An 18,011-nucleotide genomic window follows, 5' to 3' on the forward strand; every position below is an offset into this window, starting at 1 on the left:
TTACACATTTACTATGAACAACACTGTTAAGTTCTTCATACATATAAACGTATTTAATTCTTACCAAAAAAAAGAAAAAACAACTATGAGGTAACTATTACAACATTTCATTTTAACAAATAGAAATCTTAAGCACAAATAAGTTAACTTACCCATGATCAAACAGCTGCAAAGTGTGGTTAAGATTTCACAGCCTTACTCCTTATCACTGGGTCACCCTCCCTCATTCATACTATTAATACTCTATGAAGGGCCAAGACATTCAAACTGTGAATAGAGCACTCTTTTCTTTCTAAGGGCCAACATGTCCTCTTTTTTAAAAGGATCACAGTGTTGCTTTAATCTGGGGAAATTTCTTTTTCATTTTAAGAGATGTATCACTTTTGAAATTACTGCTAGCTCTAATCAAAACCACCTACTTAGAGGATCTCTTTTCAGGGGGAATAGGGTGCTATCTTGTTTGTTTTGTTTTATTTCTTTGACTTAAAATGTTCTCTTCAAGAATACTGGAGATTAAACATTATTAATTTGCTAAAGATCCATCATGTTAATACAATTATAATACTTGTGAGGGGAACAGTCAATTTTTTGAAAGAGAGCTACCATCTTCATGTTCATTTCAACAAATTAGAACCAAAGGTGCTTTCTTATCAAGAGTGTGTACCCTCTTGTTGAACATTCCCTCCACTTCAGTTTAGCTTTTCTTAGGATCTCCTTCACTTCTTCACCCTCCAAACGTTCTTATCCCTCACATTATCTAAATTGATATAGGGTAAAATGGTGTTTACTAAGGTGAAACATGAACAAGAACAGAGTTTTCCAGAATTTTTTTTCTTTTTAGAGCAAAATTCTTTTTATATAGGAGTTATCTCTATCTTTGAGACCTGCCACCTGATAATGAATAGAAGTTTGTTGAGAGTTTACATATATCCATACTAGATTTCACTCACTGAGCTTTCTTTAATATAAAGAAGCATAGAATTTAGGAATTATGCTAAAGAAAAAATACCATAAAGGATGGAATAACTTGTCCTGATGATTAAATTTAGTTTTAAGTCTTTGGTTGAAAAATTGTTTTTAATATCTCTGTTTTCATAATTGGTCTAGTAGAAGACACTAACCTCTTTTATTTCTTTATAAGCTCACATCTTTCTCAGTCATATTTTATGTATACATACATATACACACACACACACATGAAAGTGCACTTTATTTTTTATTCAATTGTTACTTTAGCAGTGTCTGCAATTAAGAACCAGCTTACAAAATGAACTGTAATTATTGCAAATTGTGGTAAGCACCAGTAATTAAAATGTTGCAGTAGTGCTAGCCAGCTTTGCTACATGCCCTTTGAGAGAAGCATAAAATGATATTATGTCTTTAACTGGTATTTGTATTACAGATGAGAAAACCTGGAAATTCAGGCCTTTAGAATCCTTTGGCTGAGACTTTAAAGCACAATGTGAAGTGGGTTAACAGTTATACAGTGAATTCAAACTGGGAAGATAGTCAATTTGGTTAATTCCACAATGAAAGTGGCTTATTCTTTCAAATGTGCAATCTTTAGGGCATAAACATACATGGCTTCCCCATGGGGGGAAAATGAACAATAAATTCTAATCTCTTCTTTGTGTTTTCAGGATGTTAATAGTGAGCCTTCTGGGTACAAAAGCAGGAGGGAACTCCTTCAGTACATACCCATCTTTTGAGGATCCTCACCCAGCTGCTACCCCCAGTGAACCCTCCAGCTGTGTAGTCATTTGGCAGGGTGCACTGTTATGCATAACTTAAAGCTATGTGTGTGTGACTCTAAAACAACTGGTGAATACAGATTGTTCACATGAAAACCCCCAAATGATCTGCAAGTGAAAAAAAAAAAATGTAAGCAATGATTTGATGACCATGAAAATGACCCAAATTTCAGATTTAGCATTGGCTGACTCTATCCATCACCGACATATTTATTTGTTTCTTATCTGCCTTTGCTCTAGGTAACCCAAAAATGCTATCTGGTTAGCCAAAAAGTTGTGACTTAGAGAAATATATGCTAATATGGATCATATATTAATTAATGCAAATAACATCAACAGCTATGTAAAAACAGAGCTAATAAATAAGTACTGTGTTTTATAAGATTTAAGTACAATAAATCTACATAAGGTTCTCAGAGACTACAGAGACCTGGGGTAAGGAAAAAATAAAGTCAGGAAGTAAGGTGAAGAGCAGACATTTGCCATTCCATGATGCTGAAACTATTCGGGTCACCAAAAACATTCCAAGTACAGAAACCAATGGACAGGACTTCTGGTCTTGGCTAGGACAGATTATTGGATATGGGAATAATCTTCCCACCATAGGCATTTGTGTATCTAGACAAAATGTAAAAATCAGCTGATTTGAGACATTGTACAACAGACAATACCAGGGAATTGATTTTTTTTAACTTTTAAATTCAGGAGTACATGTGCAGGATGTGCAGGCTTGTAACATAGGTAAACTTGTGTCATGGGGTTGGTTGTACAGATTATTTCATCACCCAGGTATTAAGGCTAGTATCCATTAGTTATTTTTCCTGATCCACTCCCTCCTCCCACCCTCCACCCTCTGATAGGTCCCAGTGTATGTTGTTCCCCATGTGTCCATGTGTTCTCATCATTTAGTTCCCACTTATAAGTGAAAACATGCGGTATTTGGTTTTCTGTTCCTGTGTTAATTTGCTAAGGATAATTGCCTCCAGCTCTATCCATGTCTCTCCAAAGGACATGATTGCGTTATTTTTTATGGCTTCATAGTATTCCATGGTGTATATGTACCACATTTTCTTTATCCAGTCTATCATCGATGGGCATTTGGGTTGATTCCATGTCTTTGCTATTGTGAATAGTGCTGCAATGAACATACATGTGCATGGGATTAATGGGTCGAATGGTATTTCTGTCTTTAGGTCTTTGAGGAATTGCTGCACTGTCTTCCACAATGGTTGAACTAGTTTACATTCCCACAAGCAGTGGATAAGTGTTCTTTTTCTCCACAACCCCACCAGCATCTGTTATTTTTTGACTTTTTAATGATAGCCATAATAAAAGGGAAACACCCCTAATTTGCTTTACATTCACCCCAGAATTCAGCCTGGGGATATTTTTCACATTTCAGCACATGGAACTAGAGTCCAAACAGAAAGCAGTGGTCTTTCCAGGCAGACAAAAAAAAAAAAAAAAAAAAAAAAGGGCGATGGGAGTTCGGGAATACCGAAGTTGCCAGAATTTGTAGAGTACTAGATAGCAGAGAGCAACATAGAGAAGGCACCTCAGGCATTGGCAAAAGGGTCCCCTTCAGACATTGGCCAAATAATGTGCTATATATACACAAGGCTTGAGAAACCACTTACTGAGGGACTGTGAGATGAATTGCAGAGAGTACTTAGTGCTAAACAGGTTGGAGTGAGACTACTCACCGAAAAACCCAATTATTCTATTGAGATCCTAGAAAGTCCTTAATGGTAGGTCAAGTCTACCCCTAAAGTAAGGGATATAGACCAATTGTAACAAAGCCTGAAAGTAAGCCTCAACAGGATCAAGTTGAGCTGCCAGCAAATTGACTGCCTGCTAGAGCAAATCTCAACATTTTAAAAGAAGACATTATAATTTATACTGTAAAAAATATAGTATCCACAATATGCAAAATTCAATAAAAATTTACTAGATATACAAAGAATAATTTTACAATGTAACTCATAGCCAGGAGAATTTGAGTGAATAAAAACAAACCCATGCATAACCCAGATATTGGAATAAGCACACAGTGACTTTAAAATAGTTATTATAGGCCGGGTGCGGTGGCTCACGCCTGTAATCCCAACACTTTGAGAGACCAAGGCGGGCGGATCACAGGGTCAGGGGATCGAGACCATCCTGGCTAACACGGTGAAACCCCATCTCTACTAAAAATACAAAAAATTAGCCGGGTGTGGTGGCAGGTGCTTGTAGTCCTAGCTACTCAGGAGGCTGAGGCAGGAGAATGGCGTGAACCCAGGAAGCGGAGCTAGCAGTGAGCCAAGACTGCACCACTGCACTCCAGCCTGGGTGAAAGAGTGAGACTCTGTCTCAAAAAAAAAAAAAAAAAAAAAAAAAGTTAATATAAATATATTCAAGGATTTTTAAAAAACAGATAATATGTGAAATGATGGGAAATCTCAACAGAGAAATACAAACTAGGAAAAGAAAACAACAAGTAGAAATTTTAAAACTGAAAAATAATATAATTGTAGTAAACATCTCAAATGCATGGGCTTAACAGCAGAGTGGATATTGTATAAGATCAGCTAATAAAACTGTCTAAAGCACACAGAGGAAACCACTGAAACAGTGAGTTAGGGCACAGTGTCAAGGGTCCAATACGCATGTGATAGGATAGGAGACAGGAAATGACAAAAGCAATCATGGTGAAAAAAATCTGAGCACTGCTCAGCTTTGTGTGGGAGGAATTGACTGGAAAGGAACATGAAAGAACTTTGGAGAAAGACAGAAGTATTTCATATTTTGATAAGTATGTAACACAATTGTATATACTTGCCAAATTTCATTGAACTACATACTCTTAGAGTCTGTTCTTTCTATTGATTGTAAATTATATCTCAATAAAAAATAGAAGAAATCCGAGGGACAATGACCATCAGTTAGTATCATTACCTGATCTAAGCACCAAAATACTGGCAATTACCTTGTCCTTCATGAAATCTTGTATAACTTTAGCTCTCACTTTAACAAACTGTTAGTTTCATCTCCTCCCTTTCTGCTTTTTTACAGCCTCTTTCAGTGATCCTTTTCTTCATCCCACTGTTAAACATTCATATTTCTAAGTTTATGTCCTTTTCCACATTTTATCCCTACTTTATGCATTCTTTCAAGGCCTAGGATATGCACAATGCAAGTGTTTAGTGTTTGAGAGATTGACGAACAAATGGACATATAAATGAATAGATGGGTGGGTGGATGGATGGATGGATGGATGGCCAGCTAAATAATGAGTACTCTCCTGGCTATCCAGTCATTCAATTTATGTGCCAAGTACTCTTCTGGGTGCTGAATATACAATTTTGATCAAAGCAAAAAAAAAAAATCCTGTTTTCTAATGTTTACATCATAATGTTTGTAGTACAATCTTGGTTCAACTGTTAAGTTCAGACTCACATAATTTCTCAAATAAGGGCATACCTACCTTCAATTTGTACCCTCTAAGTCAATGCCAGAGTAAAATTACTAAGATTTATATATGATTTGTTACTTCTATATAAAATCTTTTTGATATTTAATGTCCATGTGTTTATGCACACTTTTTGGCATGTTCAACCACATCCTACCTTAACATTCTATGTTCTAGTCATATAACAGTTTTGCTCTTCACCACTCTCACTGTGTGTTTTTACATAAGGTGTTCATTCAGTCTAGAATGTCTTCTTTCCAACTACCACCCTCAGTGTTACCTATCACAATTCTCATTCATTTCCCAAGACTGCTTAAACGGTCTCATTGATATTTTCTTGACCTTCCAGACAGAGTTAAGGTTTTCTTCTTAAGGGTTTTTTCAGTCCTCCCTAGTTCTCTGTGTATAGGTTTGTGTCTGTAAGCTGGGTGTTGGTACAGGTTACCCTGCCATAAACAAAGCATGCAATGGACATGTAAGAAAGAATATAGTAGAAAAATTAGGGGTATTTGGTATTATTACCAAGTAAGGCACTGGGTATCCACAAAATCAAATTCATGAGGGAGCAGAGGGAAGAGTAGAATATAAGAAAACAGAAGTTGGATCCAGTGTTCCTAAGCAAAGATCTCTGAGGAGTCTGCAGCCAGCTATCAGGTACAACAGGCTGGGCTCCTCATCCACACCCAGGTCCCAGGGATAGATGAAGGAGCACCTATACCTTTCAGGGTGGGGTACAAAAAGCCTACAAACCAATAGCTGGCTGATCAAAATTTTTACAAAGATCATTAATGATCAAGAACACTGGGAGTGAGGAATATTTTTTGCCTCAAACACAGAAAACTCATGACAAATTTTGACTTCTATTGAATCCTCAGCAGGCCACAAGAATAATGTTACCATTGAATTGGCTATGTAATATAGGCAGCTGATATGGGCTAGTTTGGGAACATAGGCTGATACTTTCTCTCAAAAGGAGCTTGTTTTATTTGTTGTAGTAAACTTGTTTCTCCATTTAGGCAATGAGGCCCTCAAAGGCCATGTTAAGTTCTTCCCTACATCTACTACCATGGATGGCTTATTGTAGGCACTAAAAATTGTCTTTTAATAATAAATTAACAGTTTCCTGCAAGTAGAACAGTATTCACAAAAAGCTTTCTTTAGTCCTTACACATTCATTCTTTGTTTGGAATTGTGATAAGTTTTGTTGCCATGAGAACACATTGCCAATTAAAATTTTGTTGAGAAAATAAAGATGTCACATTCAAATATCAAATAAATAGGTCACCTCAAACTCAACTAATAAGTTTTATAGTGCATAGATAAATAATCTTTCTCTATTCTATTTTTTCATATCACAAATGATTATTTTAATATCATTTATAATTATTATCCAAATGCACAAAGTCATTTTTCACCCATGATAAGTGGAATGGACTTCCTAGACATTTCAAAGCAGTTCCCATGCCATTCAGTAGCACACAGACTCAAGGAGGTATTAACAGATGCATCACATGAAAATAAGTTAGCCATCCTGATCTCTCTCAAAGATTCTCAATGCATTTTTACATACTAAAGGCTCCAAGAAGTCTATGTGGGGAGAGATTGAATTTTAACTCACAGATCTCGAAACAGTTTATCACAACACACTTCTTTTATGACAAATTATCAGCCTTTGGAACACTGCTTTCTGAGGATAACAGTTTAAGATATTTCCTCTGAAAAATAATAGCTGTTTTCTTCTAGGAAGACATGGAAATATATGTAGTGAAATTATAATAGACTTTGGAATTAGAAGCTATAGGTTCAAATCACCCAAACTTGTTGTGACTCTGTCATCCTGGAAAAGTTCTTTAACTTCTCTGAAGATTATAAAGACTGTCTCACAGGTATAAACTGCTCAATAAATACTGGTTTTATTTTTCTCACTTTACAACACCTCCCATATTCTGATAATCGACCAAGTACCGGGCTGTGGGCCCAGCTGGGGGTTAACATCCTTTAAACAAGTGGTGAGCCTAGCTTGTAGCACCTGTTCTTCTCGTGAGCCAGGTGGGGCATAGTGATATTGAGACTAGCAAAAGATAAGTGGGGAAGTGGTTATTCCACCCACACATTCTCACATGTTGCAAAATGCAGCTGGTGATTATTCTCTCAAGAGGAGTCTACTAGCATGAATGCCAATGAAAATAAGTCCTTGGGTCCTGTTTGGCACGTGCGCCTTAATTACTGACCCCCTACTCTAGGGAGGTCAACAAGAAAGAAGGTCTCTTCTTTTCTTTGCAACGGTATGAAAATGAAACAATCATAAAATCTGGCAGGAGAGTTAAGGTTAATAATTTTCAAAGAGAGTACTTGGAGGTTTCTTTACACTATAAGCACTATATAATCAAAAGTTTTCTTTTTCTGTATTAAACTATTCAATGTTAGTTATAGATCAAAATGTTAAGTGTGTATTAAAACTTTTGCATTTTATAAAGTCATGAATAGATATGTTTTCCACAAATTCTAAACAGATGAAGCTTTAACCTAAGAACCTTTTTTATTAGTTTCTTCATTTTAGTTTATCCTAAGAAACGAATAACTAGTAGAGCACCGACAAACATTTTGGTGAAAGGGGTATCCCTGATTAAAATAGAGCTTCAGCTCTCTATGGACACATTGTTCACCCTCTCCCTATCTCACCCCCACCCTACCTATACTCCATCCCAACCCATGGCAAACTATAAGCCAAAACACATACCATGTAAGCTGTTTCTCCTTTAGAACAAACTTCCTTGGTCAGATTTCCTCACAAATTGGTTATATCTTCATAAGAATTACAGCAAATTGAGGAATACAAATTGAAACCCACAAAAGACTGAAAATTAAATGTTTAAAAATAAAACTACATTTTTTTCTTGGAAATCTAGAGGAATGTCACAAGATTCAGAACTCACATATTTCTAGGGACTAATTCTGTGGTTGAACCTAATGTCAGCTATATTATGGTTGGTTGGGTGACTCCAGGAGGAATGAACACCTGAGTCAGGAAGATGCCCAGCAAACTCTACAAATGAAAGGCAACACAGCAGCATCATGTATTCTTTTTTTCTCTTTCTCTTTTTTGTAATAAGAATGTGAAGTAGTTCCAGATGGTGTGCAAGTGGCCAGACTCAAACAAGTTACTAAGCTTGTTGGCATGAAAGAAGCTGCTTAGTGGTGACATACAAGTACAGAATCCCCACAGTCCTGCTTCCTGGTGAAACTGGAGAAAACAAACCAACAATAGAGAAATGAGTACTGTAATTTATCTTGGAGGCCAGTTAGGTTGTTTATCCCAAACTACATTTTGATTCCAGTTACAGTTTAATTATGAGTATTTGTTCTCTAACAGAGACTAAACAAAGGGTAACTATTTTCTTTTATCTTTTTCTTTGTTATGAAAAGTTCAGTTTCATGTTTGCCTATCCTCTCTCTTTAAATAGTATCTTATACTATGTGAATGCATTCAGCCCAATTTCTTCCCATTTGCATGAAGTTTCTAAAATAAACAATAAGAAAGATCAGAAGTTTTTACGTATAAGAAATGCATGACTTAATAATGCCTTATGTATTTCTGTAAGCTTTTATTGCATCTATTTAACAAGTCCCTTTGGTTATAAAGGAGACACTACCATGTATCTCTGCCATCAAACTATTGACATAAAGTTTCAGACTCGGGGAAACCCACCAAGTCAAGTTACCCACTCCAGTAGCTACTGTCAAGATGTTTTTGGTTTTGACCATGAAATGGGAAGTTATAAATATATGAAAGGCATGTGGGTGATGTTCATTCTCTTCTGTGTGCCTCATACAGCTCTTCTCCCAGGGCAGCAGTAGCTGGGATTTGTCTTCTTGGTTTCAGATCACATATACTCTTTACAAAAGATATTCAGTATTTGCTTTTGCAACTGTTCAAAAGTTACTTTAAGTACATAATTTTTATCAATTATATTGCCAGGAGGTTTTTTCCTTCTATCTAAAACACCCTGCACTATGCTCGCTGCTACTTTTTATGGTGGGAAATTATGTTTTCTCTCTGTAGCTGTAGATGGACTCCCTGAAACTTGCTAAACCATCTCTGGGTTCTGTCTAAATTGTATTGATGAGGAGTGTTTGTAACACCTCTATTTTTGCAGAAAAAGATACTTCCAGATTGGGTTGGAGCAGAAAACAAATCCTATATTGCTAAAATTAATAATAATACTGGATTAATTTAAAGTGTTTAAATATATAAATCATTGTGCTTAACAATTTAAGAAACAAACTTTCACTATAAAGGTCCCCAAATTTTTATATTTAATTCATATTTACTACCATGAGAGTAATACATTTTAATTGTTTTCATCAAACTTTTGCATTATTGATCAGTTTTTTTTTTTAATGAACTTTCCTTTATCTACATTTTGGACCAATTCATTGTTTTTTGACCGTTCTCCTAAAAGATCTTGTTTTCATTTCAGTCTGTGTTTTAGTTGGTCTAGCTTTTTATTTTCTCATGAACCTTTTCTATTTCAGTTCAGATCAACTAGGATTGCCACATAGTTTTAACAAAAGCTATCGGGGACAGACAGTTGTAAAAAAAATTGAACAAAAAAGAAATTAGCAGAATATTAGTTTATCAGTGATAATCTGCATGTCCTTCTACATCTAACAGTAAATGTACATTGTATTAAGTTGATGTTGTTTTTCAAAAATCCATCTTTGGTCTTTGAACAATTAAAGGTATTTTAAAACTTTTACTCAATGTTCAATTCTTACTGATCCAACTTCAAACTTTTCTGTTCATAGTCCATATGTTTTACACTATACCACAAATTATTAAGCAAGAGGGGTTGAGGTCATTCACTTTTGAAAAAAATAAAATAATAAAATCAATCTCAATTTTGTTATTTACAACCTGTAAGATGTTCAAGTCACTTAAATATCTAAGTATCAGTTTTCCAACATTAAAATAGAAATAATAATATTTATCTTATAGGTTTATCATGAGAACTACAAAATGCAAATTTATAAACATATAATTTATAAATTAGATATATGGAGAAAATAAGTAGATCATGATAATTTTGGTTTTTAAAATATTTTTATTTCCATGCAATAATTTGACACAGAAATTGAATGAAAATATCTAATAAATTGAAGTTTTTTAGACAGGAGATAGTCTACTGAAAATGGTTTGTAAATTAGCAAAAGCTATTATCTTTGCAAGAAAGTGAACATCAAACTTAGGCACTGACTTCTTGAAAAAATATTACTTAAAGGGTCTTTTTGTTCCATGGTGACAGCTATAAGATTTTAATATAAATATTGAAAGAAGTAGTTGTCTCATAATTTATCAACTTGAAACATTAAAGTACTATAGTTCAAAACTTTGAAAGGAAGTCATTTTTCCAGATATCTGAGGCTCTTTGTTCACATTTTGGGCTTCATAGATATTAACCACATGAAACAAAGGTAATTTCTTCTACAAAGTAATGTAACACTTAATTTGAAATATATTTCCTAAGAAATTTCAGAATGAAAAAAATAAGAATCTACTTTGAGATTATAAGAAAGGTGAAAAGTAATATTGAACAACTCTTTCTCAAAGCTTATTTTTAAATAAATTACTCTGCATTTACTCAGTGTAGGCATATGCCACCAAACTACTGTCAGCTCATAAACATTCAGAACTCTGCTGTTTGATTTACTGTCAGGTACTCACAAGAGCACCCTCACTATTGCACCAGCAAGACTCTCACTGTTACAGTCAATAAGTAAGTTAATATAGTAGGTCAAATGCAGACCTAGAGCTGGAAAGCACATCTCAAAACATGATTATAATACAACTTACTTAATTAGACTATATTACTTGCTGGAAATACATTCTCTAGAAAAGAGAGCTTACTATCTAGGCCATCTGGTTCAAAAGTGGTATTTGGTGATTCTTAATTGCAGCAACCATTTATCAAGTGCTGATCAGGAACCAGGCAAGGCATTGGGGACCCACACTGAATTGAATACAGTTGCCTGTTCTTAAGGATATCACTGCCTCTGATGACAGATTCATAGCAAACATTTGTAATGTACTGTGTTATTATGGAAAATGTGTATGTTCCATGGAGACGCAGTGGAGATTATCTATCCCAATCTCTCCTGCAATATCTTATGCAACAAGGTACAGTGGAGATGACATGGTCAGGAGGGACATATAAACAATAAAGGGACAAAGCAACAGCTTCATAACTGAGGGACAAAGTTTGCTTCAATTATAAGCTTTCATTTAGTGAGCAACAGGGATCAATACCTAAGCAGGATTGACTTGAGCATGGCAAGTAATTGACTGAGCATCTTTGGACTTCGATAAAATGGAAAGGAAGATGTCAAGTGTAAACAAGCTTGCCTTTTGTTTTCCAGAGAGTGGTTTTGCTGCTCCCCTACCAATAGTTTGAAAACAGATTTTTGAAGCACCATGTCTGTTCAGCATCTCTTGGTTTATCCTTCTCTTTGATAAGAGTTATTATAAAGAGTTAATATGTTTCTCCTGATTCTAATTCCTTGTCTCTGTTTACTACATGTAGATTGTCTCTTCTTTTTAAATGTAATGAATGAAATATATTTCACATTTATGAATAAAACTATTCCTGATGGACTTTACATATTTTAAAACGTGTCTTAATGGGGATGCATTTGAAGTGTATTCTTACCCTACAAAGAACTGAAATGGCAGTAATTTGGTTACATACAGAACTCATTTTATGTTGCCAGATCTTTACAGCCTCCCCAAATTGTCAACAGGAAATGGGAGTTCCTTGACCACAAAACCATTGGAATTAATAGTATTTTGAGAGTACAGTGAATGGGATTTCCTAATGTCTCTTCTCAGAGTTTGGCAACTGCAGTGGTGACCAGAATTCTTGATGCTTAGCCCTCAGGCGTGTAACATGTTTCCTGTTCATTATCCAGGAGCCTGAAATTGGTAGTTTCTAAGTTACAATGCAAGAAACATCTGCTTAAAACATTTTTTAGCAGTTGGAAGGAATTTCTCACTGACTGTTATGGTGAGGTCTATTAATGAGATAAAGTTAATTTTTGTCATTCTTTGAATCATGATAATTTCTTCTTAATGTTTGCTTTATATACTCAGAAACAATTGTTTTTGAATGAATACAAAATAATAAATACAATGTATTAAATAGTATTGGCCATACACCTCAACAAATAGACTACTGTAATCATGAACAACCATTTAGGTTCATAAAAACTGTATCAGTTTGGGTCCTCTAGAAGCAGATACCAAGACAGAATAAGAAACACAAGTAATTCATTGGGGGAATTTTCTGTGAAAGATAAAGCTGAGTGAACAGGAAAGCAGGGAAGGCTTTCAGACCAGGATGCAGGTCTAACACCTATGATGGAAGATTGGGAAGACAGAAACAGCTTAAATAACAGGAGCCCCAGACTGCTGTACAACTCTAGAAGATTCTTGGCCAAGCCAATAGGGAGCCCCAGAGCAAAAGTTGAGCATTAGTTGGGTGCTGAGTTGGCCAACGAAACCTGGACACTAGCTTCACTACAGTGCTGTGTCATTAACTGATAGAGATTCAGTTATAGTAGGGCCTTTATGAATGCTGCAGTGGATCCTAAAGATGTGGCAGCTGGACGCTGTCCACTAAGTCCTCACAGCAGGTTCTTTATTACGGGCAATCCTGAGCGCTGCACAGCCACGGCTGCCACACTGGTCTTTCACAATATTTTGCTTCTTATCATGGAAGTCACACTTGCCAGAAAAAAGCAATTGGGGAGATTTCAAAAATTACAAATTTCATTACAACGTTATTAATTATTGCCATATTTTCAGTAATTTTGAAAAAATTCAGTTCATTGAAAGAAATGAACGTCAAAGTCTCAATAAAAGTTGTAACTTTAAAATTGATAACTTTGACCTTAAAATGTCTTGGAGAAATTTAGTTTTTCAACACTAACATGAAGTTTGCAAAGATAATTAGACACATTTTGTTTGAGCGGAATTGAGGATCTCATTTTCATTGTGTTAGAAAGAATACAAGTAAGAGTATCATAATCATTAAAACAATTTTGGATGATATTGAATAACTTGTGGTAGGTAGTATGGGATTATATAAAGGAAACTAGACATGTAGTTTTGTACAGTATGGGAATTACATAAAGGAAACTAGACATGGAGTTTTGTATAACCTATCCTACTTGGAGTCTTCAATTGTACCTTCTGGTACCAGAATATCTTAATAGAGAAGGAAAAAGAAAAGAAAGACATATGATCCATCATATATAGTATACAAAGTACATAACAAAACAGTTTAGAAAAAAAAAGTTAATGACAGGAGCAAATACTTAATGGTATTACTAAAGATAATAAAATAGTGAAAAACAGTCTTAAAAGATCCTTCTTATTGCCAAATTTATACACAAATATTTTAACAACCTTATCCCTGAGTATTAGAATTCTATTTCTCTTTCTTTGGGTTTTATATTTGCAAATGATCTACAATAAAGATGTCTGTTTAAAATTTCAACTTTTATTTTAGATCCAGGTGGTACATGTTCAGGTTTACGACATGGATATATTGCATGACGCCAAAGTTTGGGGTAGGAATGGTCTAGTCACCGAGGTAGTGGTCCTACTCATCAATTTTTGTTTTTGTTGCAATTGCTTTTGAGGACTTAGACATAAATTCTTTGCAAAAGCTGATGTCAAGAAGGGTATTTTCTACATTTTTTTCTAGAATTTTTTATAGTTTGAGGAGTTACATTTATATCCTTAATACATCTTGGGTTAATTTTTGTATGTGGTCAATGTTAAGGGTCCAGTTTCATTCTTCTGCATACAGCTAGCCAGTTATTCCAGCACCATTTATTCAGCAAGATGTTCTTTCCCCATTGTTTATTTTTGTCAATTTTGTTAAAGATGAGATGGTTGTAGGTGTGTGGCTTTATTTGTGAGTTCTCTGTTCTGGGTTCCATTGATCTATGTGTCTGTTTTAGTACCAGGACCATGCTGTCTTGTTTACTAAAGCCTTATAGTATAGTTTGAAGTCAGGTAATGTAATACCTCAGACTTTGTTCTTTTTGGTTAAGATTGCTTTAGCTATTCAGGCTCATTTTAGGTTCCATATAAATTTTTGAAAAGTTTTTTCTAATTCTGTGAAAAATGACATTGGTAGTTCGACAGGAATAGTATTGAAACTAGATTCCTTTGGGCAGTATAACCATTTTAGCAATATTGATTTTTTCCAATCCATGAGCATGGAATGTTTTTCCATTTGTTTGTGTCAAGACATATTATTCTCATAATTCTGAGCAAAAATACGATATAAATTTTTAGATTTCAGGGTAATAACTAGCAGACAAGTTTATGTACATGAATGCACATACATACACATAAAGAATCACAAATGCTTGCAACACATCAGCAAAAAGTCAAGAGAAGAAAGATATTTGGCATAGAGACTCATTGTGCACCATCTACTTTTCATTGCCCAGACTAAAAGGCTGAAATATATATCTGTGTATCCAGTTTTATTTCAGTGAAGCTTGCGTCTAAAACTGTAAAGATCCTCAAACTTCCGAACTATGATCCTGAGCAAAAGTACCTAACTCTATCTAATTCAAACAAATAGCATTGGCTTTCATGTAGGGACATGTAGTGTCTTACATCATTTTTTTCTTTCATCTACATTGCATTTCCTGTCTTGGTGCTTATTTCTGACTTTTGACTTACCTGTATGTTTAATATGCACAAAGAAATAGGTTGAAAATGCTAATAAAAGGACATACAGAAAATGTGATTACCATGGAGAAAATGCAGAAATCTTTTTAAGTTATAGCGGGTAGAAGATCACAAATTTGTACAGGATACATTTTTCCAGGGAAGATATACTAATAAAGGACAAAAGCTAAAGAGCTGTGCCTTTGTGATTGAATACAATTTGCAAGAGAGAATTAAGTGCGATCTATAAAAAATATATATTTGAGAGATTGGATGTTCAACATGTGTTTTGGATACTCTTAATATTAATTCAGGGAATTACCTAGGAGTTGGCTCAAGAGTTAAAGGCTAGACCTGGAGAATGTGCCACTGATGATACTTCAGATGCAACTATTAATATAATTTTTTGGTGCTTTGGAATCTGAGCATCAGTTCAGATTCAGCAGCCAGGCCCAGAGTAGGGGGCCCATTCAATGTTATGCTAAGATCAAGAAGTGGGAGTACATGCTTCACCAGATTATGAAAGTAGGTGAAAGTAATTTGTTCTCAAAAATTGTGTGCAACAGAATTTCTGTCACTAATAAGAAAAGAAATATACTTGGTAGAAAGTGTATTCACAGACCACAAGCCTGTACCTCTGCCAGTCACCAGTGACTCGGGAACAAATGGAGCCATGGGTAGAATCTTTTCTTTAGTAGATAAAGTTATCTCTATATTAGGTAATCAGTTTTCCAAAGTTGAATTTGGGAAACTCCTTGAGAGACAAAAGCAAAAGAAAGTTTAGAAATACAACAGTATTTAATAAGTTGCATTTGTCCTGTCTCTTGTTATAACACAGATCCCCATTATTAATGTAAGTGTACCCAAAGCAATAAATAAAAGCAACAATGAAATTGAAGTATTCTACATGGATAGCGAGCTCAAAGTAGATTATTAAAGTGATAGCTCCTTAAAATGAGCTAACCCAAACCAAACACAAACATTAAAAATATGAATTTTATAAAAATACAAAAATGCAAATTTTATGAAATATGAAATATGCTGAACTCTTTTTTCAATACAATCTTTCTAATTAAAAATAACTTATATAATTATATCAGTTTTAAAGCTAAGTTAAAGACATAGAAGTTACCAGGAATAATTAGGTGATTGAGTTCGTCCGAGTGGAAGTTTTAACCATGTAGAGTCAAAAAAAAGTTAGATTTTGGATTAGAAAATCTTACTAAGAAGTGTCTCAGCTAAGACATTCTTTCTAGGTCAGTGAATGGTCTAACTGTTGTAATTCTGTCCATGTTGCCTGATGTCATTACTACTTCATCCACAAGAGAAAACCTGCTCCTTAGAGCCTCATATCAAAAAGTTACATAACCTTTTCCTTCCTTTATCTTTGGTCCTAATTTTACCAAGTTCTCAAAGTTTTCTCTTCATGCATTGAATATTTTAAACTATTTCAGCATTTGTCTTTATGACACCTCCTGTCATCCTCCAGGTAATTTCTGAGTTCACCTGGACATTGCAGCCATTACACCAGTTTCTCTTTTTTGTTAACCTCCTGAAGATCAAATTCCTTAATCACACAGCCACCATTACGATAACCACATCTTTTGACATGATCATCTTCTGAACTGCTCTACTTTTGAAGTCTCCAATTTTTTCTGTTACTTTCTCAGGAACTCTCCACGATTTAAAAAAATTTTTAAAGCTTATGAAAAAATCAGAATATATGTCTTAACAATCTTAAAAGCTATGTGAAAGAATAGATAAATTACTTACAAAGAAATGACAATTATACTGACAGCATCAATAGACACTAGAAACAAATGGAATAGTGTTTTCAAAGTGCTAGGGGAAAATGATTGTCAATTAAACTTCCATGCTCAGAATTAATGAGTGAAGGGGAAATAATGATACCTTTTATACATACAGTGTCTGAGAGTTGTTCTGCTCATAGACTTTACTAAGTGAACTATCATATTTCACTGGATATAAGATGTCAGAAATTATATGTTACACCAATAAAAAATGTTCCTAATTAAATTATGATAGGCTGTGAATTGTATAAGTTTCATCTAAACTACAGAGATGGTAAAATATAAAAACCTGTATCTTAGAATGGATATTTTTAAATCCATGGAGAATTAAATCTCCTCCTTCTTGATGAAGTGGAGAAAATACTTCATCAAGAAGGAATGAATCCAGAAGGTAGGAATAAGATGTAAGAAACAATAACCTGATGATAGCTAATAATAATATCTATATGGCTTAAAAACAAAATTGAGCGAAAACACCAGTGAACAAAAACGTGGAACAGAGGGAAAAGATCATGTCATTGATAAAGTCTATGAACCTTCTATTGTTTGAGGGAAAGGTTAGCAATACTTTGGGCATTGCTAAATGTATTAAACCTTTGAATGGTAAACTAGACAAGAATAGCAAAAAGCATACCATATTCAAGTAGGTTGAGTAAAAACATAGAAATTGTTAACACAACAGAAAACAATAGAACATCTAGAATGATCTAGATCTACACTACAACTATACACAAATCTCAAAAGTATGATAAATAAAAAAGAAACTGCAGTGTAATACTGATAACAAATGCAAGTTTTTAGAAATAACATTTAGGGTTAGGGTTAGGGTCAGGATTAGGGTTAGGGTTAGGTGTTAATATAAAAAATTTATACTTATGTTATTAGCATTATACTGCAGTTTGATTTTTTCATTTTCTAATACTAAATTATACAATCTATAATATTAGAAATTTAATATATAGATAGTATACAATCTATATTAATTTTAAAATAAATATATCATATATATATATATATATAGCTTTGTGTGTGTTTGTGTGTGTGTAGAAGACATATAAAAACACTGAACAAAAATATATTCATCAAACCCATGACAGTGATAGCCACTGAAGATAGAAGGAGAGGGAAAACTCTAAGTTTGTAAGTTTGGAATAAAGGAGATTCAGGTCTATCTGTAATGTTCTACGATTTTTAGTTTGAAAATTTAATGAAATCCTCAAAGGACGGTGGTGTTAAACTTTATATGCTGA

At 34.4% G+C, this 18,011-nt stretch overlaps 1 protein-coding gene across 32 annotated transcripts in view; it reads right to left on the reverse strand.

The window, feature by feature from the left end:
• LOC129143943 (uncharacterized) overlaps nt 1–18,011 on the reverse strand; it is a 689,383-nt gene that overhangs the window by 226,606 nt on the left and 444,766 nt on the right. For 4 of the 32 annotated variants that reach the window (XR_010156880.1, XR_010156884.1, XR_010156877.1 and 1 more), the window contains exon 1: nt 153–16,625. The exons of 25 other annotated variants lie outside the window; for them this stretch is intronic. The gene's annotated coding sequence lies outside the window, so the exon portion shown is untranslated. Of the gene's footprint in view, nt 1–152; nt 16,626–18,011 lie in introns of those variants that run through there. 3 more of the 32 variants (XR_010156866.1, XM_063810333.1, XM_063810330.1) reach the window with 1 other exon arrangement.

Source organism: Pan troglodytes, chromosome 4, assembly GCF_028858775.2.
Source record: "Pan troglodytes isolate AG18354 chromosome 4, NHGRI_mPanTro3-v2.0_pri, whole genome shotgun sequence".
Classification (NCBI taxonomy): Eukaryota; Metazoa; Chordata; class Mammalia; order Primates; family Hominidae; genus Pan; species Pan troglodytes.